At 38.1% G+C, this 25511-nt stretch overlaps 1 protein-coding gene across 3 annotated transcripts in view; it reads right to left on the minus strand.

Moving 5' to 3' along the window:
* NREP (neuronal regeneration related protein) overlaps window positions 1–25511 on the minus strand; it is a 300569-nt gene that overhangs the window by 112622 nt on the left and 162436 nt on the right. The window lies entirely within an intron of this gene.

Consider the following 25511-nt stretch of genomic DNA (forward strand, 5'->3'; position numbering starts at 1 on the left):
GGAATCTTGCTGAGAAGTCCAAAAATATCTGCTATCCCACAGGCAACTTTATCTGCCCAGTCTTTTTAAATCAGGTCATCCTACTACTAATGGTGCCTGGTAATATTTCTGGGGGCAGCAAACATAAACCTAAACTAATTCAGGATCAAGGCACAGGTCACGTTGTATATATTTATTAGCATTCTTACTTCTCATCAATTTGGCTTTATAGGCTCACCAAAATTTCTTTCAGATTTCAAGTTTCTGGGCTAATTTACAAGCCAGGCAAATACTCTGGAGCCTTACTTATGACTCTTCTATTACATGCAAGTTGCATAATCATGTTGTAAGTGAAAAATGATGTTGTAATGAAATCCTTCTAGGACTTCCAGGAATAAACTTTCTTGGATGGAGTCCAAGATGAAATCACCTTACACTGAACTCAAGGCTACAGCAACTGTTTCAAGGCACCGGTGTGTGTGTGCACTTGAGGAGTTAGAGACACTCCATATGAGTTCTCTGTCTCCACAAATGACGCCACTGTCTTCTTTAGACTACACTGAAAACCTTGGCGTCCTTTTGATTTTCTCTTCCCATCATTCATAACCAATATTTTACCATGTTTATCATGTGTTTCTTTGAAATAGTTCTTTCATTTATACTTTCTTGTCTATTCTATTTGCGTTTTAATCTAAGGTTTCTTCAGTTAGTGCTTAGATTACTGCAGAAATCTCCTACCTGGCCTTCCAGACTCCACACTCTCCCTCCTCCGATCTGTCTTAGACTCAGTTTCCAATCTATATCCAAGGAAAAAATCCCTTTGCCTATTTTCCAGAACAATACCTAAAAAATTCATATTCCATATTTTAATTGTATTTCTTATTACCACCAAACATAACAGTAGACATTATTTAAAAAGAGCAAAGTGAAAACTAGTTGTGCTAGGAAGGAATGAGGTAATCCATAAGAGAGTGCTTTATGTATTCAGAAGCATTATATCAATGCAAAGAATTAAAGAAAAAAATCTTTCAGAATTCTACACTTGGGAAACATTTATAATATGCTTTACACATAATTTTATGGTTCATTGCTCATAAAAAATTCAACAATGAATGCTCTGGAGATTGGATCAGGATGGTGCTCTGGGAACACAAGGCTGTGTCCACTTCTGTTCTAAATCCCTAAGAATAACAGAAAAAAAATCTTAAAATCCTGAAAACAAAGGAAAACAAAAAATGATGAGGAATCCCTGAAAGAAAACAAATGAGGACAGACTCATGGAGAAAAACATGGCCTAGAATGCATTTAGAAGGAAAGAGCCCTAAGAGTGGAAAGTGTCAATGGCTCCTAAAGCTCAGCGGCTTCAGGAACAGGGGTTAAGAAGTGTTTTTATAGCAGCTGCCATGGTGGTGAGTCTGGGCTCTGTTTTTGGAACAACCAAATGTGCAGCGTTCCTCTATAACTTCCGCTTGGGCCAAGCAGTGGCTACACAGGTCTTTGCCCCAGGCTAATACATAGGATGCTTGGGTCAGAAAGCTGTGGCGGTGAGTCTCAGGGCTCCTGATACACAAAGTGGGCAGGAGTTGCTAAGCACAAGGAGAAATCGATGCCACGTACCTAGAAGACTCAATGCACACACCATCTTCTCAATGAAGTCTTCCCCTAAATAGTTATGAAAACTGCTTATTTTTAATAAATTATGAGTACCACTGTGATAGCATACATACTTTTATCAATAGAAGTGCATTAAGTCAATCATACAAGAAAATAATCAACCAAGGGAAATTCTTTGGATAAAACCTCCATTAGGAATAAATTCACTCGGAAATTATGTCTATATTTTGGACAAGCCTTAAAATCCCCTGAGGATAGTCAAATTATCCATGCAAAAAGCATATAATTTTCTCCAATAGCAGGTAGGCTGACAGGTGATGATTCATGCTGGTGCAGAAAACAGATTGTCATTGAAATATTTCCGAGGGCATAGGTCAGAGAGCAGGGAAGCCAACTGAGTACAAGCACCCACTTCATTACACAAGAAAAGGAAGCTGTAGCTCTCTCCAAGGTTTGAAGGGGAGTACAGCAAGATTCTCAAGGCAGCATCAGTCCTAGTGAGGCAAGACTCTAGATGTGAAGTTCTCTCACTCCAGGCAGCAATATTGGGAGGATGGAGAGTGTATGACTGTTGCAATTTTAAGAATGAACTTTTAAACAGTTGGCAGCGTCTTAGAAAACTAGGCTACATGGACCATACTCTATCTTTTCATGCATTTATAAATCTTTTACCAATCAGAAGTCAGGAGAAGATAAACTTTATTCATTGGTTCTCAAGTTTAATTATTTAACTCCTTGTACCAGGTCCTGTGCTACATTCTGGGAACACAACAGTGAACATGACAGACAAGGCTTACTATCTACTAAAGAAGACAGATCTAAAACTATTCATTTTTTATAACTGTGAAAAATGTAACAAGGGAGAGAGTCAGGTGGGCAAATGTCATGTTTAAGAAACAAAAGGCAACCAGTGTAACTCATCTTATCCAAAAAAGAGGAAGGTGTTACAGAGTAGGTTTGCTAGGGTAATCTGGAGCCTTGATTATTTAGGGCATTAAAAGACATTAAATATCTTGATATTAATTCTAAGAATGTGGCCATTGAAGGGTTTTAATCAGGGGACAATATAATCTTATTTGCAATTGCAAAAGAATGCATTAGCTTCTGGTGGAAATAGATCCAAGGGAGGCAAGAATAGACCCTAGGGGACTGTGGTAGTGTCCAGGTGAAAGTGGTGGTGGTTTGCTACAGAATGATGGTAGTGGAGACAGATAAAAGTGAAAAACATAGGAAAGAGGAAGAGTTAAAATCAAAGTGAATTGGTGACGTATTAGATGTGGAGAGTGAATGAGAGAATGGTTTCCTGGTCTTTTGTGACAGTGCCATTCACTGAGATACATTACACTGGAAGAAAAAGAGATTTGAGTTCAGTTTCGTCTATGCTAAATGTGAGATACCCATAAAGCACCCCAGCAGAGAGCTGGAGGAGGGCTGCTGGATACACAGGCCTGGAAGTCAGAAAAGAGGTGTGTGCTGAAAGTGACATTTGGAAATCGTCTCTTTCTAGATGGTTGAAGACTTGGGTGTCAATGAGTTTGCTTAGAGAGAATATTAATTTAAAAAAAAAAGGTCTAGGACTGAGCCTTAAGGAACTGTAACATCTAAAGTTTGATGGGAGAAGGATAAGACAATGAGCTGGAGAAAGGGTATCCAGAGAAGTGATAGAGAAACGATGAGAGTGCAGTGCCACCGAATCACGGGCAAGTGAGTATTTTGAGAATTATTAATTAATGTCAGATGGTGATGAGCAGTTAAAGAAGATAAAGATCTCACTCAAATTACCTGTTATTTCTGTCCAAGATGGCTCATACACATGGCCAGCAAGCTGGTGCTGGCTTTTGACTGTAAACTCAGCTGGGACTGTCACCTGGAATCTTCAGTTCTTCTCCATGTGGACCCTCCGTGGGGGCTGTTTGGGCTTCCTCACACCATGGCAACTAGCTCCAACAGCAAATGTTCCAAGATATAGGGAGTCTCTTAAGGCCTAAGCCCAGAAAATGGCACATCATCACCTCTACCATGTTCATCAAGATTCAAGGGAACAGGATATAGACCATGCTTATTAAAGGAAGACAGTCAGAAACTGGCATCTTTAATCTACCACAGATCTCAATATTTGACATGTATAATCCTATTCATTGTGACATGTTTTATAAGCAGAAAAGATGAGAGAAATAATCTAAACATCCGTCATTGGGATTCTGGTTACGTAAATTAATTTAAATTTATAAAGTAATATACTACATACCCATTAAAAATGATGGAGGTACTTATAATGTTATGGAAATATTACCATAAGATATTATTGAGTTAAAAAAGCAAAGATTAGAGCAGTAAGTATAGTATGTTACCATTTGTGCAAAAGGAGGGAAATAAAATGCATTTGTGTTTACTTGTATATACATAAAACACTAGAACCTGCATTCTCGATGGCGTGATATCATCCCCAAAGGGGTAAAAAATTGATTCTTGAGTGATAAGAGTCTTAATCTTTCTATGTATAAAGCACAGTTATACATACAGCATAAGAACAGATACACAATGTAACTGTACATTAAATTTAAGGAGGGAGGAATAATTAGGAACAAAAATGTTTTCAAAAGCTTCTTAGAGGAGTAATGATGAAAAAAGGCTGAGAAGCACTGCTCTAGAAGGATATAAAGAAATGAGTCCAAATGGTTGCCTGAAGAGGGAGAGATGGGTTATTGGAAAAAGTGATGAGAATGAGAATGTTCAGGGTGTAATTTTTCATTTTTTTACATTAGAACCATGGGAACATAATACCCATCAAAATTTAAATTAAGAAATAAAATTTTAAAAAAGGTTAACTATTTTATTTAATCATATGGTATTGCTGAACAGGAGCCCTTGATACTGGTCTTGCAAAACAGTGGCTATTTTGTCATCAGAGTTCCCATCTCCCTCCGATGATCCCAAATGATAATGACGAAACTGACTTCATTGCTTAGAAATTCCACAGAGACTACGTGAATACAAAGCACTTTTACAATAATTTTAGAAATCCACTTAGACCATCCATCGTTTCCCAGATTTACTCCCAGATCATATCATGTGCAACTCTGATCAAAAGTGTCTTTTAGAAAAGATTGTGAATACACGAGGTGCAGCTTAGACCATAAGTTCCGTTCAACGATGCAGAAAAGCTAATGCTGAAAAGCACTGTGGGGATACAGAGCCACTCCCTGCCAACTTCTGATGCACTCCATTGCCTTGAAATATAGAGCTCTCTTGTGGGTATCTCTATGGACATTCGGCTAGGAGTTTTTAGAAAAAGAATGGCAGTTTATTTTCATTAACCCTATTGTCTTAGTCAGCTCGCGCTGCCATAATGAAATATCATAGAATGGGGGGCTTAAACAACAGAAATTTATTTCCTCACAGTTCTGGAGACTGGGAAGTCTGAGATCAGGGTTGTCAGCATGACCAGGTTCTCGTGAAAGCCCTTTTCCTAACTTTCCATGGCTGCCTTCTCACTGTGTGCTTACATAGCCTGGCATTTTCTCAGTGCAGGCACAGGGGGTGGGGTAGAGAAAAAGAGGAAAGGAGGGAGGGAAGGTGGGAGGGATGTATAGAGACAGAGACAGAGACAGAGAGACAGAATGTTTCTCTTGTTATAAGTCTAACAATCCTATTGGATTAGGCCCTTATGATCTCATTTAGTCTTAATCACCTCCCAAAAGCCCTACCTCCAAATACTGTCACATTCTAGGTTAAGGCTTCATTATAAGAATTTGGGAGAAGTGGGGATGTCACAATTCAGTCTATAGCACCTATAATAATAGATGAGAAATATTTAAATATTAGCAAGGAAATTTTAGGTTGAATATTAGAGAGGTTCAGAATCAAATAAGAACTTGAAATATGAGGCCATCTATTCATAAAACAAAACAAAACAGCACATCCTTATCTGATACTGCGTGTCCTCTGCTGGTAAAGATGCATCTTGGCACTATGGCAATGGCTTTTTCCTTTATTTTATTTTATTTTATTTTATTTTATTTTATTTTATTTTTTTATTAAGTTTATTGGGGTAACGTTGGTTAATACAATTATATAATTTTCAGGTGTACATTATAATTTGACATCTATATATTCTATTGTGTGATTACCACCCAAAGTCCAGTGTCCTTCAGCTACCATATATTTGATCCCCTTTACCACTTCACCCTCTCTCTACCCCTCTATATTTGACCCCCTTTACCCCATCTACCTCTCCCCTCCTCCCCCCACCCCCTACCCTCTGGTAACCACTAGTCCATTGTCCATGTCCCTGAGTCTCTGTTCGTCCTGTTCATTTGTTGCTTTTAGGTTTATACCCCACATATAAGTGATATCATGTGATTTTCGACTTTTTCAGTCTGGCTTATTTCGCTTAGATGATTATCTTGCGGTCCATCCACGTTTTCGCAAATGGCAGTATTTCATCTCTTCTTATGGTTGAATAATATTCCATTGTATATATGTGCCACAGCTTCTTTAGCCAATCACCTATCATGGGGCACTTCAGTTGCTTCCATGTCCTGGCCACTGTGAATAATGCTGCAATGAACATCGGTGTGCAAATATCTTTTTGAATGTGGGTTTTCAAGTCTTTGGGGTAAATACCCAGTAGAGGAATTGCTGGATCATATGGTAGATCAATTCTTAGTTTTTTGAGGAAACTCCATGCTGTTTTCCATTGTGGCTGTACCAATTTGCAGTCCCATCAGCAGCGTATGAGGGTTCCTTTTTATCCACATCCTCTCCAGCATTTGTTATTACTTGTCCTGTAGATTATAGCTATTCTAACAGGTGTGAGATGGTATCTCATTGTGGCTTTGATCTGCATTTCCCTAATAACTAGTGATGGTGAGCATCTTTCCATATGTTTGTAGGCCATTTGTATGTCCTCTAGCGAGAAGTGTCTGTTCAGGTCTTCTGCCCATTTTTTGATTGGATCGTTTGTTTTTTTGTTGTTATTGAGTCCTATGACTTTGCATACTTTGGATATTAGGCCCTTAATGGGAAATATATTTTCCCATTGAGATGGTTGTCTCTTTACCTTGTTGACAATTTCTTTTGCTGAGGGCTTTTTCTTTTAAATTGAGGTCAAATTTACATACATAAAATTCACCATTTTAAGCATTTCTGAGTATATAATTTGGTGACGTCTAGTACATTCGTGATGTTGTGCAATCATCACCACTATCTAATTTCCGAACATTTTTATCACTTCAAAAAGAAACCATGTACCTGAAAGTAGTGGCTCTCCATTTCTCCTGCCCCCAGCTCCTGGCACTGGTCTGTTAAGGTTCAAGAATGAACGTTATAAAGGTATGTTTGTTCTCTTCACTGAGAAAAAAAAAAAATAGTGCTATTTAAAAATCTACTGGTACCACTAACTCAGAGAGAGTTTCATGTAGAGAACTGAGTCTGTCTTATTTCATCATGGAAAAGCCGACTTCATAGAAACACAGAGTCAGAGATCACAGAAGATCTCAGTTTTCAGTGTATCTCCAAACGTGTTATGGCAGCTAAAAGAAGTTCCATGTCCTCATACACTCCCCTCAACAAAGAAACAGATTTTATATTGAAATGCACTTAGAAAACTCTAACTTAAACTGTTAACAGCTCTCTTTATCAAGCAAAGAGGATGGATAGAGCACCGGGAGGGAGGTTTTGCTTTTTGTTTCAATTATTACTGTAGAATACCACTTGTAACCTGGTGGTTTTTTACAGCAAAGGCACTAAAATCACAGATGGATTTTATTTTTCAAAAAAACAAAACCAATAATAAAGTATCTATACATTTTACACAAAACGTATAGATTTCTGATTCACTTTAAGACATTGGGTTACGTTACAACTTCAGGTCCCTATAGCCAGTGGCAACAATTGGTTAGAAATGAGAGACTATTGCTTTTTTTGAAAGGATCACATATATCCAGGCTCACTATAGCCCCATCTAGTCCATTTCCGTCACGTGTTAGCTGCTTGGCTCCTGACGGCACTTGGATTTGCTTCTCCTGTTACAGACCAGTCTCTGCAGAGAGATTGCGGAGGCACATTCTTTTAACCATCCTACCAGTACAAAGCCATCCAAATGTCAGGCAGACTTGAAACATCATCCAATTATTTTACCACAATCTTGAACTTTCCATACTCAAAACGAATGATAGGTGCTGTTCCCATGGATCTAGCATCTTGAAAGTACAAGATTTTTGAGTGGTGGACAAATGACTAAACCTGCTCTCATTACATTTTTGCTGAGAATATCACTTTTCCTAAATGTATCAGAAAAAAAAAATTAGATACTATGGAAAGCTTATTGTGGTTTCCACCACTCAGAATATCCCACAGCAATTTACATAATGGCTCTTTGACACTAAGTTCTTGCTTAGACCAGAAGTTTATTCTCAGTCTCTTTTTTTCCCCAGTATGTCTCCTTACAGTATAGATAATATAATATTATAATTCAAAAACGACATTCAGAAACAATCAAGTTAACTCATCATGTCTGGAACATTCAGCTTAACTCTCATCGTATTTCGTACTGGTAGGGGTAATTTCTAATTGGTTGAGGGAATTTCTTTCTTCCTTTTCCGTGCCTGGATTTCATTGGTCATCAGCTCTGATGGGGCTCAGAGATAAGAGTGAAGCCAGGGTACCAGTTTATCAACTCTCCCCCGCTTGACCATAAATCCCAAAGCGCTTCAGAAGGGCAGGTCATCGGTTTCCAATGAAGTACAAGTCCCATACACAGTCCCAGGAGGGGGATTGGTGTTCGTGGGCTATGAGTACCGAACCCATTCACTTCCCAAAGCAAAACAAAGAAAACACCATCCACCAGCATAAGGACAAAGTACGCAACATCACTCTTTTATTTATAATATACCTCCAGCTACAAAACTTGTGTCTTAAGGCTTGTGACAATGAGGTACAAAACACGACAGAGTCTCTTCAGTTTGAGTGTTCATATTTATAATATTAACCAAATGTGATTGTTTATGTATTCATCATAGAGTACTTACCATCTGCCAGGCACTGTTCTAAGTGTTTTACAAAAATTAACTCAGGTAATCCTCTTGAGGAACATGTGAGGAAGGAAACATTATTAAATTTATTTTACAGATGAAGAAATAAAGACACAGGAAATTTCAATAACTTATCCAAAGTCTCAAAGCTGGTAAGCGGTAGAACCAGGATATAAATTCTGCGATCTTAACCATTATACTAAGTTGGCTTTCATTCTCTAATAACAAAATAGTGACATATTTTGTATAACACAAATTCCTGAATTCACCATCTTTTCTCAAAACATACTTATATTTCCACTGCTGATTCTAGTTACTGGTATAACCCATCTCACTCATCTAACCTAAGTCACAAACCCTCTTCTTAATTACCTAGAGCTAATCTGTCACTATCATCCATCGATTCTATTTCCCACCTATCTCTGTCTGTCCTCTCTTCTCTATCACTTCCGCTCTAGCCTTGTCAGCTCTCCCTGGGCCCGTGCAAGACCCTCCGCCACTGTTTACTGCTACTATTTCACATCCTTCATCCATTCTTTCTTCAATAATTCTAAAATACAAATTAATCATGTTACTCCAGCTGATAAACACCCGCTCATGATTTCCCATCTTCTCTACCAATGACCCTCAAAGTGTTTCTCCATGAACCACCAACATATTAGTCATTCTAAGCACATTTTAAAAATTAGGTTTTGTGGTTGCCACCTTAGCAACCAGAAATCAGAATTTCTGGAGACTGGGCCCGAGAGTCAGAATTTTAATAAACTCTTCAGGAGATTTTTATATGCATTAAAATTAGAGAATCATAGATCTATGGAATAACCTCCAACTTCCACCTCGGGGTGCAAAATTCTCCTAGGATTCCGTCCTCACGCATTCTCCAGTCTCTTCTATTGTCTCTCTCTCATTCCTCTCTCCATAAATACGCAGCTGTGCCATAGCCATACTGTGCCACTCGAACTGTCTTTGCACGTGTGGCTGCCTGTCTGCTCTGCCTTGTAAGCTCTGGCCATCGTCTGAGGTGCATCTCCTGGACTACCTATTCCTTAAGGCCTTTTCCTTGAATCCACCACACTAAGCAAACTAATCATCTCCTCCTTCCTCCCTTCACCCCACGACACTTCCAGATGACACCGTAGCTATCAGTTTCCCTGTCTGCTTCTCCTGCTGCACTGCAAACTCCATGGGGGTAAAACTTTTCTTCTTCAGATTTCACTTCCACTTCTACCACAGAGCCTGGGCTGTAGAGATAGTGACCAACCTTTGCTGAATGAATGCTCTCGAGTTTACAAATCTCCACGAAACAGAAAACCGCACCAGGACAAAGCAGCAGGAGTGGATAACTTTAGAGGTGACATTTGTGTCAAGAAATAGAGCACCATCGCAGACCGTATTCAGGTCCTCCTTTTCTGGCCTAAAGCCCAAAAGGCCTATAAAACCTTCCCTACCGCTGCACACGGGGTCGGTCAAGGTGAAACTTCTTGGCAAAGCTGTGTTTATCACAGGTTTTTTTTTTTGTGTGTGTGTACAGCAAAAATTTTAGACAGAAATTAAAATAATATTTGAAATATAAGCCTATGTACTTAGCATAGAAAGCCTGCTCTTTTGAAACACACTTTGAGCGACCGAAGGCAGGGAGGCTGGAAGTTGCATTCATTAGGCTGCTTTTGTAAACACATGACAGAAACCAACTTGGATGCGTTAAGTGAAAAGGAAAATCCTTTTTGTAATGATATCAGAGTATTTTACAGAACTCAGGCTTAAGAATGCAGCTGGAGATGAGGAAATTTGCACCGGAGACTTGAATGAACTTGTGGGAATCTCTCCACTCCTCGGCTTTGCTCCATTCATCACTCTTGCTACACATGATGGAAAGCATGGTTGATACAATGTCTTAGTTTTAGATCTCATAGTTACTCTAAAAAAATCCTGACTGAACTATCAGGACAGCAGCTCAATGACCAAGTTGAGTCAATGATCAAGTTCCCCCTGGCCAATCCAGCGTGACACTGGAATATGGAGCTCTGGCTACAGCTATCTGAAAGCGTGAGAGGAGTGGACAATCCCTTAGGTGTCCACCACAGAAAATCACTTCATTGATATGGGAAGCAAAGAGCATAGTTTAAATTATAGGTAACTCGGGCTGGAGATATGGAATGGTGACGACGGCCAGGACTCAGCCAGAGAAAGAGCCCAAATCTCCCTGGTGAAGGCCTTTATAATGCCACAGTGAAGAACTAACTGTTAAGCCTAAGGTTCTCTGTATATTATTTATCAATTACTGCTATGCTTGCTAAGGTTAAATATTACTATGCTAAATAAGAAGTTTGTATCACAGAGTAGTTTTAGTTTTTAACTAATCCTTGTGTCATCTTTTTAAAGGCGTAAGTAAAAAAACCTTTCAAAAGAGAGTAAACAGATGCAGAAAAAAGTAAGAGGTTTAGAATCTAATAGGCCTGGCTTCCCAGAGTGCCCCTATAATGCATGGGCTCCGTGACTGGAGAAGGTTCTGATTGTATCTGAGCCTTAGGTACTCTATATGTTATTTTTTTTTAAATCATATACCCTTTTCATGTGTTTTATGTTTAGTTTAAACCCTATTATGTGCCAGACACTGTTCTAGTAACCTTGGATACTGCATTGAGAAAAATAAACATCTCTGCCCTCAGGGAGCGTGCATTCTAAAGGAGAAAGTAATTAGTAAACAAAATAAAAATGCAAAATTATAATGTTGAAAAGCACAGAATGGGTGACTTTATTCAAAAATATTTGCCTGTATATTTACTGTCATCTGTCCACCCTCTTAGACTAAAACTGCCTTGAGGACAGGTGCCTTGTCTGTTTGTTCCCACTACATAGTGGGAACACTGCCTAGTGCAGTGTGGCAGATGCTAAATGAGTTTTGTTGGAGTTGTGAAGAAAAAAGAGAATAACATGAAAGTGACGAATCCCAATGCATTGGCAGGCAATAGCATTAGTCTGTTCAGGCTGCCGTAACAAAATACCATAGATAGAGTGGCTTAAACAACAAAAGTTTATTTTCTCATGATTCTGGAGACAATAAGTCCCAGATCGACAGGTTTGGTTTCTTCTGAAGCCTCTCTTCTTGGCTTGTAGATGGCCACTTCCTGGCTGTGCCCTCACATGATCACCCCTCTGACTGGGCATGTTTCTGGTTTTTCTCCTTACGTGTCCAAATTTCTTCTCCTTATAAAGACACCAGTCATATTGGATTAGAGCCCATCCTAAAGACCTCATTTTAACTTAATCAATTCTTTAAAAACCTTATTTCTAATTACAGTCACATTCTGAGATCCTGGGATTTAGAACTTTAGCATATGAATTGGGGGAAGGTGACACTGCTGACACAATTCAGCCCATAACACTAGGAATACAAACCTTTTAAAGCTTAAAGTACATTATTTTAGTTGGTTTTCATAGTAATGTTTAATATGGCAGGGAGACTTATATTAGCATTATCTCCAGGATACAGACAAGAAGACAGCAAGTAACAGCAGGCAGAATCGTGACTCCAAATCAAGTGCTCGATTCCTAACATCATAATACCTCTATGAGCTGTCACTTTCACTGATCTCAGTGAGATACAATTATTATCTGCTGAGGTCCAATTTGGGTAAGAAAGAGTAGAACTGCAGTGGGACAATTACCCTGAATAGTGTAGTATAGTAACCTGTACTTTGGACAATTTAATGGGTATAAAGAATAGAAAAAGGGAGATTAAGTGCCTTGAAATGTAGCTGAATGCCTTGCCATTTGGGGTTTGTTTGGCTATTTTTCACTGACACTGTTCAAATCTAACAGGTCTTTTCCAGAAAATTCTTATTTAAAAAACTGCTTGACATGGCCATGGGTGTTGCTCTTGAGATGTGGGCAGACCTGACAGCAGCACATTCACCTTTTTATAAAGTCCTTCTCTAGCCTTTTTCAAGTACAAATTGGATTCAGCCCTTTCACAGCCACCTAGTTGACTGGCCCAGAAAACACAGTTCTGATTACCTCATAGCAGCATTCCCAGAGGTGTCTTGTTAAAGCAATCACAAAATGATCTGAAATTGAAGGGAAAGTCCTGTCAAATGAACTACTGAAATGGTTGTACTTTGCAAGACTTACATAGTACAGTTTGTTATAAAACTGGGGGCTGCGGAAGAAGTAACCTTGAAACGTGAATCCAATGGCTACAGGCCTAGCGTGAGGGTCAGCTAAGGCAACTGGCCTTTGGTTCCAGAAATGCCGTTACCCTTTTGGGTTGAAAGGCAGTCTGTTGCCATCTAAATTGTGGAACGATGATGACTGCCAACGTCTATCTTTAATTACGTGTAATCTTTCATTTTAGTCTATGCCTCAATTTCTTTGGTAATGGATTTCAATGAAAAGTTTTTGGCCAACTGCATACCATCAACAGGAATGTCTTTTCCACTCTCTCTCTCCTATTTCTCCTCCTTGGGCCACACCCTAAGCTAACTATAATGCACTAAAAAAGAAATGGATTGACCTCCACTTCAAATGTTGGACCAAGCACACATATTTGCCTCTAGTCTTTCATAAGACTCTATAGCAATAAAAATTTAGAAGCTCAAAGTGAACAAACTTATAACAGCAAAGAGAATAAGAGCAGGGTGGTGATTATCAGTGCACTGATGGATTTCAGCAAATATATGCAAGAGAGAAAATGGAATGATGTGTATGGCCTATGACACAGCAATCACACTCCGGGGATACATGTCAGATACATTCTCACTTAGGTCTGTAGAGGATATGTACATAGGTGGTCTTTGCACATGTACACAGTGATCATTATGGTAATGGGGGGCCGGAAGAAATTTAGGAGATTGGGTAAAGAGGAGTGATTCTATTCTATGACACACTGGGCAGTAATAAGTAGAAAAACAAAATAAGTGAGAATTTAGTGAGAAAAGTAGAAACAGAATGAGAAAGCACATTATCATTTCTGTAAATTAAAGACTAAAACACAAAAGTGCGTGTTATAAAAAATTACATGTATATATTAAGAATATATCAATACATTACTGTGGGCACCTATGGGAGAGAGGTGGGTGGAAAGAAATGAGAGTGGGGATTAGGGGAGAAGAGAAACAAACATAACAAGAGAGGGCACACATTTAAATTACTAATAACGAAGTGCTCTGCACATGGTCCCGGGGTACCTATTGAAAAACCCATTGAATGGAGTAGATTAGATGAAAAAGGGAAGGGGAAGCCATATTCTAGAATGCACTAGAAGGGAACCTATCTGTGTACTATAACATCAAGATGATTTCAACATTTGTATTAGGAAGTTACTTAAAGATAGACTCTAACTTTTCATAATAAGCAAGTCTAAACAATTTTACTTTTTCATCATGGTGCATATATCCTTTAAAAAAATAAAAAATAAGATAACATAGGTTGATTTTAACATGCGGAGTGCCTGCAATTTTATTTATTCAAAAACTTGACTTTCTCCTTTGTATGTGTTAAAGAAATCACTCAGAAAACAAAAGAAGAGACTCTGAAGAGCAGCTGTCACTGGCAGCCATTCAAGACACTGATATGGGTTTTCAAAAGCCCCATGAAGACTTGGGTTTCTTAGATCTGGGGGTTAGTAGATCTTTTATTAACAAAAATCAAGCCCACCAGCAATACGAGCCTTCTGCTATGCAAAAGGAAAACACTGATTAACCGAACTAAGCATTAAATTGGAGACAAATCTAGAACTCCAGTGGAAAAACAACTTTATTGATTCCCCATGTTTGCCACTGACATACCAGCAGCAGGTCTCATGATACTACACAGGAAGTCCAGCTCAGTCAGAGAGTTTGCTTTGTTGTATGACAGTTGCAGCCAGATCTTCCTGTCTAGATGAAGATACCATCCAAATCCCAGGAAAATAAAACAAAGGGTAAAAAGCCCAGCGGCTGCAAATAATTTCTGTCCAGTCATCAGGACAACTTTCTGCTTTAATTGCAACTACTATACAAACGTTCAGAATTAAATAGGAAAATAATGCAAAAACATTAACTTGGGCAACACACAGTTGGTAGATTCTATGTACACTATAAGTTGAGCAAGGAAAAAAATGACTTTTAAGAAAAGAAACAGTACAGTTGTTTCATTGATCAAAGACAAAATCCTTAAAACACCTTTTCTTTCTTCTGTAGATTATCTCACCTGAGCACTATCTCAAGGTGGCATTCAAGTATTATTTTAAAAAGTTTCTAGTGAAATTTTATTCCATATTTCCAAAGCAAAATAAAGACTATTTACAACAGAAGAACTATACACTCAGTTTAGAACACAAAAATGGAAAATCAAAATGGAAAAATGGAAAATAAAACAGTGTCTGCAAGCACATCTAACTTAAGGGTTAAATCTAAGTTGCTGATTCCTCATTTAATTTTTGGGGGACCTGAGCATTTGCAATTCATTTTGCAATCTTCTCATGACATCAAGTATAAAGGGATGGAAGCAGAATTTTTACAGGGAGGTTTAAAAAATATGACTTTAACCTATGAATTGCTTTAGTTTTTGTAAATAATATGTTTTCTAAATAACAGTTTATCTTAGTTTGAGTGTAGACTATTAAAGAGAATCAATACTTATGCTTATGATGGGCAATTTTATTGTTTAAAAGGAGAAACTGGTTTCTTTTCATGGACATTTCTTTTAATGGACATAAAGTTTAGAATGAATTCATTCTAATCAGGTTTTCTATCAGCATAACCTTGAGGGATTTTCTTTCTTTTTTTTAGTTTGAGGTCCTGCTGGAACAAAATTAAATATGGTGGGACTTGCGGAGTCAGTTGGGATTTTCCCATAAATTTGATCTTTTAGAGTCAAACCAAATGGAAAATCGGCAGTTGTCCAAAAACACAGGCACTTCTGTGTTGAAACATGATTCTCTAATTCCAAAGACAAATAAGCCTCGTGAAACGACTGATTCAAAGCAAGTCAGATCTTGGCCCAGCTCTCTACCGTACTGATGATCCAGGCTGCCTAAATGACTTATTTTGGGGCAGCGGGACCATGATTGTTGATACACAACGGCAGACAGCCCTATGGGTGTGGGTGGGCTTTCAGATTATGGACAGAGTTGGGTAATCTCAAGGCCAGGATGGGGAGGCCATTCACATGAAGTGAAGAGTCATCACAATATTTGTACAGTTATCACAATAAATTGAAATTAGATCTTCTGCAACAACACTGTTAAGACATTCAATCACCAGGAAAGTCATAACTCAAGTTAAGCAGAGGATATCTAGGCAAATAATGTTTGTGAACAGCTCTTAGGACACCATCTGAGTGGAAGGCTCTGGGGAATGGCTTTGGCTATCATGCCTTTTGAAGCTGTTTCATGCTGCTGATATTAGAAATGTTGATGAGCAGTTATTTTAATTCAGAGACAATCTGATGGGGACTAAAAACAAATCAGTACACTTTGGATTGCTTCTGTTACCCAATGATATGTGAAACGGATATGCTCATCTTATCCTTAAACCTTACTACACCCTCTAGGGATAGAGTGGAGCTCAGAAATTGGTGGTAGTGAAAAATAAGTGAAGCTGGGCTGGGAGAGGGGAAGGATAGGGAGGGGACAGACAAACACACAGCAAACATCAAGGCACTGTTCTCCATGCAAGGGCAGAAAAACATTTTCTCCTCTCAATGCAGCATACATTCTAGGTGGGAGTGGCAGATAAGGAATAAAAAACCAAACGAGGTAATATCAGATAGTTTCAGTTCTATAAAAAAAAAAAAAAAATTAAACAGATGACATAATGGAGAACGCCAAAGAGAACAAGAAGGTAGCGGAGCATAATGTGAATGAGGGAGAGACTGGTACAGACAAGGCAGGCAGGGAAAAGAGGGTTATCTCAAGGTGTCTCAGCTTGGACATTATTGACATATGGAGCCAGATAATTTGTGTTTCGGGGGCTGTTTTGTCCTGCAGAATGTCTAGTGTTGTTCTTAGCTTCTCCTCAATAGATACCAGTAGCAGACCCATGTCGTGACAACCAAAAATGTCTCCAGACATCACCAAATGTGCTCTGGAACATTTGAAAATCTCTAGTTGAGAACCACTAGATCATGTAGGGACTTAGCAGCAGAAGTAATTTAACTCACGTGGCATGAGTACCAGCCAATTAGAGTGAGCTCTGTCTGTAAATAACCCATAAGGCTATACCAGTGCATCCTAGATACATATCAGCCCTGCTATATAGCTCATGGTAAGGAAGGAGCTTAGATTTTATTATAATTGTGATAGAGAGCTATAGTAGTGTCTTAATAAAGAGAGTGACATGGCATCTTTTATGTTTTCAAAAAGACCATCTTCGCTGCTATTCAGAAAATAGATTTTAGGGTAGGGCAGCATGAGAAGGCAGGAAGACTGGTAGGAGGCTACTGAAGAAATCTATATGCAAGATGATGGTCATTTGGACTGGAAAGATAGAGTGGATGTAAGTCACAATGATTGCAATACATTCTAGAGGTAGAGGGCAACTAAAGAATAAAGGTTTAATAACTAAGTTTCAGCTTAACAATTGAGTGGACGATAGTCATTTACTAAGATGAGAAGACTAGGGGAAGAAAAGATTTTTGAAGGAAAATCAAGAATTCTGCTTTGAGTATGTTAAGTTTCAGATGCCTATGAAATGTCTAAATGAAGTTGTCCAACAGGTACCAGTACTGATTGGGTATTTGAGTCTTGAAGTTTGAATGAATTTGGTGATCACCAGCATATACAATACAGAAACAACTAGTACCTAGAAATCTGTGTTTTCATAGGTAATCAACACAGGAGAGGCCACCAACCATTAAAACCAGAATATCTGCTCATTTGCTGAAAGATAACTTACATATTTCATGCCCTGAATCTCATAACTTTCAAGTTCCTTCTTATAGTTGATGAAGATCAGCATCATTTAATTTCAATTAACATATAGACTGTACTTAGTTTTCTACTGAAAAATCTTGAGCAAATACCCCTGTGCACTTTTCAGGGTTTTCTGATAATGCAAAATTGAATGTGTATCTATCAGGCACTGGGGTGGGGCAGGTGCAGGGAGAGAAACTCATACAAAATGTTTGGGTCACAATATGATTCTTTACTTGAAGGAATAAGGAATTATTCCCACAATTAAATGCCATCTATTCTTTCAGTATTCAATACATTTATTTTGTCATCATGTTTCATTTAGTATTATTAAATTGCTGATTATACTATTCGTTTTGCAAGACAGGTTTCACTCCATTAGATTCAATTCTGGTTATAACAGATGTCTGCATACACTACTGTTAATAATAAATAAAATCTTATAGTTAAATAACATTGTGATTTTCAAAGCATTTCCTATGCTGATAAAAATTTTATTTTCACCACAATTTTGTAACATAGGAAAGACAGATATTTGTGTGCTTATTTTAAAATAAGAAAACTATTATTCAACTAAATTAAATGATTTGCCCATGGTCCTATAGCTGGTAAATGTTAGGAAAAGAATGAGAACACAAGTATTTTGACAATTAATTCAGTGCTGAAAGAGTAGAAAGTACATTCTACAGTGTAACTCACACCATATGTACACCAAAGGCGAACTCTTGTTTGACTTTTTCCTGAAAAGGATTTGAGCTGGTTCTCAACTCAGGCATATTTTCCTGTGTTCCTTCTCTAGAATCTAATTTTTCCATGCTTGATAAAATTCATACGGCTGCTTTCTGTATAAAACATGCTACTTTTCCTTCTGCTTTCTTGGCTTGCCTCTGTTCTAGCTGACATCTTCCTGAGACTTCTTTGCTGGCATTCTAACTTTTCTCTGATTACTTCAGTCCTATTATGACTAAAACAGTGGAACAGGCTATAAAACTAAATTATATTCTTCTCCTTCGCCATGCTTTCGTGGGTTTACTTTCTTCTCCTTTATTAATAATCTTCCTTTTTCGAAACTAAAATTCTCATTTCTGCACTGACGAATTTTTTTTACTAATTTTAAAACTAATATATGATATTGTAGAAAATGACATAAAAATACAAAGAATAAAAATTACTTACATTCCCGATAATCAACGATCAGTAAAATCTGATTGCTTCATTACTTCTCTTGTTTCTTAAATTGCATGCTTAGTTAACAATTAAAAATTATTGTTAATAGTGAAGAAATTCAAGTCTATAAATTTTACTCAAATTACAGCTTCAGCCACATGTCATAACCTTGGAGGAGGGTGACAGAACATGAATTCAGAGAGGCAACATGACGGAGCATGTAAGGCCTTACAGACCATTGTGAAAACTTTGGCATTTATTGGAGTGAAAAAGAGAGCCGATGGAGAGCTGTAGGTAGAGCAATATTATAATTTAACTTAAAGAATCAATTAAATTGCAAAGTGAAATGCCACAGAGGTACAAGGAAGTCTAAGAAAGTTAATATGCAATTTAGCCTTCTTTTTCTGTAAGTAATGAGCCCTGTGATTTAACAGAAACACGTTTTATTCTCTATAATTGCAATTACCAAAGTCTGATAAACATTTAAGTAAACATTATTACATTTTCATCTGATCCTCATGTTTTATCTTCATAATGTCTAGAATACTGAGTCTTATACAATGAGTACTCAATAAATACCTGTTAGATAAAAGGAGGAGGAAGGAAGGGAGGAAGGGGAAAGTCAAAGGTGAATGGTGGGGAAGGAGAGGACGGGAAAATCATTCAGTACACTTAGTTCTATGAATAGGGAAATACTTATATTGTTTAGGACAAGTAATTAGGCTAATACATCTATTAATTAATCTTTTAACATATGTAATATGATGAGCCTCTACTTTAAAAACAAAGAACTGAGAAATCTTTTATTTCTTTAAACTACTCTTAAACACTTATGTGTCTGTTATTTGTAAAATATTTTCTTGCCCTGTTTTTCTCAGTAATATGAATTAAAAAAATAGAGTCATAACTCCTACCCCCTCACATGCCCACATAGAGGAAGACAAATTCCTGTTAAAAACTAAGATGGTGGAAGAAGACAGAGTTGAATTTCTTCCCTTAATCAATGCGGAACAACAAATAAAGTGCTAATTTGCACACAGGCTGGTTTTGTTAATAGTATTTTAAACCACATCAAGTTTTGTATTAATGATTGTTTAATTGAAGGATTTAGTATACAAATGGTCCCCAACTTACAATGGTTCGACAGGATTTTTTGACTTTATAATGGTGCAAAAGTAATAAGTATTCAGTAAAAACTGCACTTCGAATTTTGAATTTTGATCTTTTCCCCAGCTAGCAATATATAGTAGGGTTCTCTCTCGTGATGCTGGACAGCAGCAATTCTCAGTTAGCCACGTGGTCACAATGGTAAACAACTCATATTCTATAGTATACTGTTTTGCCGGCGCTGTTTTGGATATTGTTTTCTGTTTTCCCATATCATCATGTCTACAAAACTCCAAGCTCTGTTTCCTGCTTCTGGTGGGAAGAGAAAGGCAATTATTTTTGAGATGAAAGAAGATAACTGCCCAATGTAAATGTTCTGAGCATGTATAAGATAGGCTAGATTAAGCTATGACAATTGGTAAATTAGGTGTATTAAGTACATTTTCAGCTTAAAATACATTGAACTTACTGATGGGTTTCTCAGGACATAATCCCATCGTTACTTGAGGAGACTCTGTATATGAAAGAGAGCTATTTTGTGCATTTACAAAATGAAATATGATCAGCTTCTCTACTGCTGTATTTAGCAGCACAAGATATCACTGATAAATGGACTGAAGTGATAAATTTGCTCTCCCCGTGAAAAGCAAACCTACTTCTAGCCCAAGCAGCTTATAAGTCTTTATGATCTAAAATTCCCCCAAAGAGAACTGAGGTTACGTCAAAAAAGTATTTTTGTGTGAATCCCATTTATCCTTTTGTAATGGCTTGCGCATCCAATGTTTCCCATCTACATGTCGAAGTTTTCATTTTCTAATACAAAATACCACCCTGAGCCTCAGTACTTAGCTGTATTCTCTTAGCCTTTCCTATCAACACCAGATAACGATCTAGCAGTAACAATTCATCTGACAGTTTTGCGATGAACATAAGCGGCACAATTGCATACGGATTGCTCTGCCATCGCTGCATTATCATCCTTGCAATTCCCACCATAAATTCCTCCTTTCGTGGATTAAGTAGGTAGCTCTGAATAAATGCCTGGACCACAACTTTAATTGTGATTTCTTTCTCTCTTTCCATGTATAAGACTGACTTGATTAGTAAGTCTCAGCCAGGTACCATAGAATTTACTGTTATCATAAAATGCACATTTATAAGAGAATATAAATTACTGAATTTGTTGTGGACTAGAGCGATGTTATCTCTTCCATTTCCTTAAATTCAAATATCCTCAGCTAGCCAAATTTAGCCTGAATGTACCCTGGTCTAACCATCTGCACTTCTGATTATCCATATATCTCCCTGAATTTTCACTCTGGATGCCAAAGAAGAATAACATTCATTTTAGTCTCTGACATGGAATCATTTTAAGTTTTTATAAATATATTGAATAAAAAACTTGCCACTTAACTTCTCTACTGGATAATTTAAATCATTTTTTTTTTTTTTTGTCTATAATAAGAATTCTCACTACGAACATCACGGAGGGTCAACATATAGGAATTAATTGGCTGCTGTCTTTATGATGTGGGACTTGTAGCAGTGTCCTTCATAACCAAAAGGACCTTAAGAACTGAACAGCTCAGAAAGACCCACATACTTATCATAATTGGCCTTCTCCAGGAGAAGAAACTTATAATGAATTATAAATATCTAAGATAAGATTTAAAAAAATATGAAAGATGCTAAGGATAGAATTGCTTGCCAAGTATAGGTTTAGGCATGATGTTGTTTGGTACTATCAAGGCCCTGGGCTATGCAGCTAAGGAACTTGGCCTCTGTGACTACAAGAGACTCAAAGCTCTCCCAGGAGATAAGCCCTCTGATGTCATTGGAGTAACTCCCAAAAAACAAAGCCTCGTGAGGAAGGGACCTGGTCTGTTTTGTTCACTGCCAGAATGCATTAGTATGCCCAGCTTTTTAAAACACAGGTTTCCAAATATTAAATTATTATTTTTGACTAGTCCATATAGCTACTGTAGTATATCCCCCAAACGATCCCCTACTACCTTAGCCCCTTCTTGGTCCTGGATGTTTCAGAGGGGCAGCACTCGGCAGAGAAGAGCCGCTCTGGGACACTGATCTACCATCACCAGCGTCAGTTCTAGTGATTACTCAAATGACACTAGCTGTTAAGTATGCTAGAGATCACCCCTGCACCCACTGTTTTGTACATCTCTAGGGCACAAAGCAGTGTCTGCCACATCATAGCTGCTCAATAAACTTTCTGAGTAAATTGATGAATGTTTTTTACTTACACATTTTCCCAGAAACATTACCTATTTGCTAATTCAACCCAATAAATACCAAATATCTGCATTGGTATTATCCACATTTGCAACACCATTCATCAAGACAAACCCTAGTATGTGGCAAAAATTCTTCTGGGCCCTAGAGGAACCCTCCTGGAGCTTGAGTGAGCTAGAGATGTGTTTGGACTTCTTCCTAAAAACACAGATCCCACAAATAATTCACCAATAGGAGAGAAAAGGAGATGCCAAAGAGATTAAATGACTCATAAATGTGCTACTATTCTTCACTCTTCAGGCTCAACTTGACTTCTCTTTGGCTTCAGTCGTAGGGTCTAAAAGTTATTTTTATGACTGGCTAAAGACATAAAAATAGGCTCAACCATATGACAGCTTGCATAAGCTTGAGGAGACCTCTAGGCAGACATGTAGAATCCAGACCCAGAACAGCTCATACTCATTGCCTACTCACTATGTGTCAAGCCCTGTGCAGAGCCATATACATACACCCTTTCATTGAGTGTCTAGAATCACCCCCTAAGCAAATACTAGTCTTTGCCCTCATTTTACAGACTCATAGCTAAGTTGTGGGGAGGCTAAATAATTTGTCTAAAAGTGATAAGTGGCAAGGACAAAATATAATCTTCAGTCTTTCAGCCTCTGGAGTTCAGGTGGTAAGCACTGCACCATCTACCTTCTAAAGATGTAAAGCTAGTATACTTAGCTTCTCTGAGATTACAAATTTTATGCTGTTATCCAATATTTAAGTTAGAGCAGTCATTACACTTCAATATTTCTCCCCAGCTTATGAACTGGTATAAGTTGCTATGGCAACACTCTCCAGCTTCTTCCTTCCATTCATCATGCTCTTCTCGCTGACTCCCTCACCCAGTCTGGTGTGGCTCCCATAAGTGACTGAACCCACCCTGGTAAGACGAGCTAGGGTCTGCTGGTCACATTTTAAGTGGACATGGGTTTACTCTTTGAGCCTCCTCATTTCATTCACTAAGCACCTTGCTCCTTCCCCTGTTCTTCTGATGCCCTTGACTATTGGCTGTTGCACATCTATTACGTCCATATACTGACCCTTCCATTGGAGCTTGACTCAAAACCTGTTCTTTCTATATACCTGAAAATGATCTCTTCCTCAACTTCCCAGAGAGGTATAAATTTGTCTCTCTTCTTTGACTCTGAACTTTCATGGACAAACTTCAGAGAGGATTGAGATATTCTCTGTCTTGCCTTTCCAACATCTAAAATGCCTAGACTTTTTTTTTTTTTACCACAATCAATAAGCCAGCATGGGACTATGTATAATGTATCTTTGTATCTGTCAAAGTACCCAGCCCAGCCTTTAGCACCTAATAAGTACATAAAAAGTTAATAAACAGATGAATGGATAGGATAATTGGCTGGTGGATGAGACTAGAGAAGAGCTGGTGTGGTACACAAGTGAAGTGGAGTCTAATTTAAGAGATGCCACTTGTATCTTTCTTTCTGTACAGTGTGTCTAAGAAATATTTGAGCTGCTTATTTAACATATTGTTAATGTATTAGCTACATTCTTTCAGACACTAACCTAGGTACTCTTTATAATTTTTAATTAAATAGCCTCAAAAATATGGAAGATAAGTGTCAGTATCTTCTTTTTACAGTTGTGTAAAGACAGGTTAGGCAGGTTCGGAGAGGTTAAGTAAGCAGGGAATATGAAGGAGAGATGGATTTACTCCAATGTCACTTTAATTCTTAAGACTTCACTCTTCTCACTACATCACACTGCCTCATTATTGAAGGAGTCTTATAAAAATACTTCTCTAAAAATTTGCTAGTGTTTTCAGAAGGTGGGTAATTAGCATGTTATCATTAATCTAGTACCACAGACCAGTGGACAAGAGCTTCAAGATATCTCTTAGCAGAAAGAATAACCTTGTATAAATAGAATGCAGGATAGGTAAATGGTAAAGTTTGATGGGAGAAAAAGAAGTTTAAGAAGATTCAAATACGCATCTTCCCAGATTAACAGGAATGAGGTCAGGGTCCTACATGACAAGGTCTAAAAATGAAGACACTAGACAATCAGAAGAAATATAGAACCAGAAGCCAAAAGAACTAATAGGATAATAGGGTGTAAGAGAAGGATGGGTGCTGAAACAGGCTTTCTCACTTCACAAGGGAAAAGGGGCTATTTCTCAGTTTTACCTTTTTTTCCATCTCTGGTTCTGATTATAGGGATGGTGCTGTTACTACAAAAGACTAATGGGGTAGGAGAGGGTAAGGCAAGTAGAAAAGATTCCATACTGAAATATCATCAGCTTTAAAGTTACCTAATGATGGATGAGGGAATCTTAAATTCCAGTCAAGCCACAAATGTATTTTAAACTAAAAGCATACCCAACTTGAATTAGAGAGTAAAGGAAATGCTACCATCATTAGGGTTCAGAAAGTAAGATTACCTGGTGGTGAATGGTACTTTTAGATTTGAGTTCATCAACAGAAAAAAAAAATTGAAATTGAAATGTAAATGACATGTACAGAAGCAGGCAATAAGCTAAGGGACATATCTAACCTCAGATCCAAGGACTGCCATAAAGAGTCATTTAAGTATGATGGCTGGTAGGTCTCTGGCTGAAGTACTTACTGCAGAAAGAGGTTCTCAGCATGCCTCCCTCTGCTTGCAAAATAGATCTTTAAGGTGGAACATGCCCATCTTAGGTGGTTAGAGAAGCTTAAAAAGATTAAATATGCAACTTTCTCTGATATAAACTTAGGAATGTGCCCCAAAGTTGCTCTCAGAGGGATGTCTTTCCATTTTTATAAAAATCCTGTTCTTCTCTTGAACCATGTCTATGCATTGAAAAAAGTCCTTTTACTTGTAGGCACAGTCAGTCACTCAACCCAGCTATCATCGATGCTATAAAACTAGCCTGATGCCCTCGGATCCCTTTGACCATTTTTGGGTGCCTTTCTGCTTGCTTTGTTGTGCTATTGCTTTCCAGGGCCTCTTCACTGACTTTTCTCTTGAGGACTCCCTCAGGCTTCTGAGTTGCATACACAAAGAACTGGAGTTTATATGCCTCTGGGGTGGCCCTACACCGATGACTGATGGTGCAGGACAATGGAAGTCCAGCATTTTGGTCTCAGGTCAAGAGAGCTCTGAGACTGAAGCCACCCTCCACAGACTACATGACATGCACCTTACGCAGTGCTTTCTCCACTTCCTTTCAGCTTCTCCCGGGAGTGCTTCCTTAATACATTGCTTGCACATGATTCTCATCTCAGAGTCAGCCTTTGGGGAACCTGACCTAAGACACTAGCTCAAATAAAAAATGCCTGCAGTAGTTTGGGTAAAGACTGCAAAAGGCAATCGCACACGGAAACAGAGCACAGCACTGTCTTAGGTACCGGAGCTCTAGTGCATTTGGGTCCTATTGCTTCTCTCCGCACCACACCTCCATGTCTCTCACA

This window comes from Pteropus medius, unplaced genomic scaffold, assembly GCF_902729225.1.
Source record: "Pteropus medius unplaced genomic scaffold, Ma_sr-lr_union100, whole genome shotgun sequence".
Lineage (NCBI taxonomy): Eukaryota > Metazoa > Chordata > Mammalia > Chiroptera > Pteropodidae > Pteropus > Pteropus medius.